The 2411-nt window shown below is 35.6% G+C and overlaps 1 protein-coding gene across 1 annotated transcript in view; it reads right to left on the bottom strand.

The window, feature by feature from the left end:
• Positions 1 to 2411, bottom strand: part of LOC118420490 (zinc finger protein 235-like) — a 252038-nt gene that overhangs the window by 6144 nt on the left and 243483 nt on the right. The gene's annotated exons all lie outside the window — the stretch shown is intronic.

Raw genomic sequence — 2411 nt, 5'->3', positions numbered from 1 at the left:
ATAGCAAAACATAGATGTTATTTTTGCTGACACGTGTTTATTAGTTTGCGGGTGTCATGTCATATAGGTTAAACAAACACGCATGTATACTTATCAATCAGGTGAAGAAAATCTTGCATCACTGTGTTGGGATTTTTTTTCTTCTTTTCTGTCCAATTCCTTTTATTCTCTTCCGTTTTTCACCATTGCCAAGATGGATATGTTTTAGTTGTGCCATGGTGCAGTGACTATGGTGTGGGTATGCATGTGTGTCAAGAGCCTATCTTTACAAGGCGTGGATTTGAGAAGTACCTGTTGTGGAAAGGAAGGTCAAGTGAGAAAATGGTTTACCTGTCGTTTTCCTATGGCACTGCAGCGTCTGTGTATGTATGTATGTTTGTTTGTTTGTGGACAACATTACTCAATATTAGTTGGGATCGACAAAATGGAATTTCCAACTGCTACAATCACACGTTGATGCCGTAGCTTGCTTTCGGGGTAGCTGCTCTTTGGCAAGAATGAGACCTTAAAGTCTTGAATAAAGGCATGATAATTTGACAAAGGGATGTGTTCGCGGAACTCTAGTTTTTAATCATAAAAGAAACTCTTACAACTTGGCATCGTGCATCGCCACTGTCTCAAAATGCGACTATTCATCTTTAGTACGTTTAAATAATGTTGTACAAAAAAATTCAGACTAAGTATATGTAATAATAATAATAGCTTTAATTGAAAGATCTGCACAGGGTCAACTTACGTTACAGGGTCAACTTACGTTACGGTCAGTATAAACGTTCCTCAATGCAACAAAATTAATAATGATTTGGAAGGTTTCATTTCATATCGCATGATATGAAAGGAAAGCTTCAATGATTTTGCTGAATTCAATACGCTTTAAGTAAATTAATTTTGTTGCATTGATCATCATTGGTAACGTACATGAAAAAAAGAATTAAATATTGTCCATTCCGTCTTCGTCACCAGTAATACCAAGTGTTATCAATTGATAATAAATGCAAAAATCATACTAAAATAAAATGCCCTGTAGTAGTAGCAATCCATTGTTGACATGTGCAGTGCTATAAATTGAAATGTCTTTTACATATACAGCACCACTGATTAAAATATCTTGAATGATTTAGAGAAATGAGATATCAAATACGAGATGTACGATATTTTATTAAAAAACAGGAAATGTAAACTGGTGGCTACCTATTATCCCCTCAAACAATCTTATACAGCTACTGCAGAAGCAGATCATACACATTCATATGGTGAACATCTGAACATCTTTGGTCTGTTGCAAACATTTGTGCATCGATGTTTAAAGTTATACCTGCTGTAAGGTTCAGCAGATGCCTGGATAATCCATGCTCTGGATGATGATTGTGTACAACAGATAAGTTAGCTTCTTTAATTTCACCCCGTTTTACCAATAACCCCGCTGTCATCTACCGTACTGAAGGGGAATTCGATTAGCACGAAAACTGTTCTACAAATATTAGTAAAAGAAGACAGCAGGGCACTAATAAAAAGTCCTTCAACATAGATCTAACTGCCTGTGGCATTTCAAATCACATATAGTTTAAATGAAAGAAAATATTGAATCGATCATGCTTACTTAATGATCTTACTTTTATGAGCGCTATTCACAAAAAAATAGGGAATCTGACAATGTTGGCGGCAAACGGAAAGATGATTGGAATACCAAGCAATAGCAGCTCATCGACCTCTAGTAAGGATACGGATAACGTTATTTGCATGGCAGTTAAGATCATTCCTTTGTACGATTGTTGCGCTGAAGCAGTGTGATTTCTGGTTTTGCGTTTCTTATGAAATGTCCTTCGCATCATTACATTGATCATTTTATAATAATCAAACAAGAAAAACGTTCCAATTATGTTACTGTTGCATGTTTAAACTGAATATCATATCGTGAAAAACGAGTAAGCATTTTTTACTGACCTATTCAAGAACAACTTTTTAAAAGATCTTACACTACACACATTGTTACCCGTGAACCTATTCGACGTATAAATGAAGAGTGCTGTTTGAATATGAAACATGTGCATGCAATACACGCTCTGTGTCGTTGTGCATGCGGATTATATCATAACGGCGCTATCCTACAACTGTATGTAGAACAAAAACAGCATCTCACTCCTGCATGTTAGTTCAAACTAAGCGAACATGTCATAATACGCCAAGACAACGTGAGTCAGAATCACCGAGGCCAGAACACCACAACCAATTCTAGCAGAGGTTGCGTTCGAGTCTGTGAATAACAAAGGCATACGTATACTGTGAATATTTGAACAAAAGATATGTGCAGAAATTAGGTTATAGATAGATAGTAGTACAAAAATATTGCAGCAAATGATGATCATAAATTTTATTTGAGGTAAAAAATAAGACATAATGAAATAAAGTAG

The sequence above is a fragment of the Branchiostoma floridae genome, chromosome 8, assembly GCF_000003815.2.
Source record: "Branchiostoma floridae strain S238N-H82 chromosome 8, Bfl_VNyyK, whole genome shotgun sequence".
Lineage (NCBI taxonomy): Eukaryota > Metazoa > Chordata > Leptocardii > Amphioxiformes > Branchiostomatidae > Branchiostoma > Branchiostoma floridae.
This window is presented reverse-complemented; position numbering and strand designations above follow the sequence as displayed.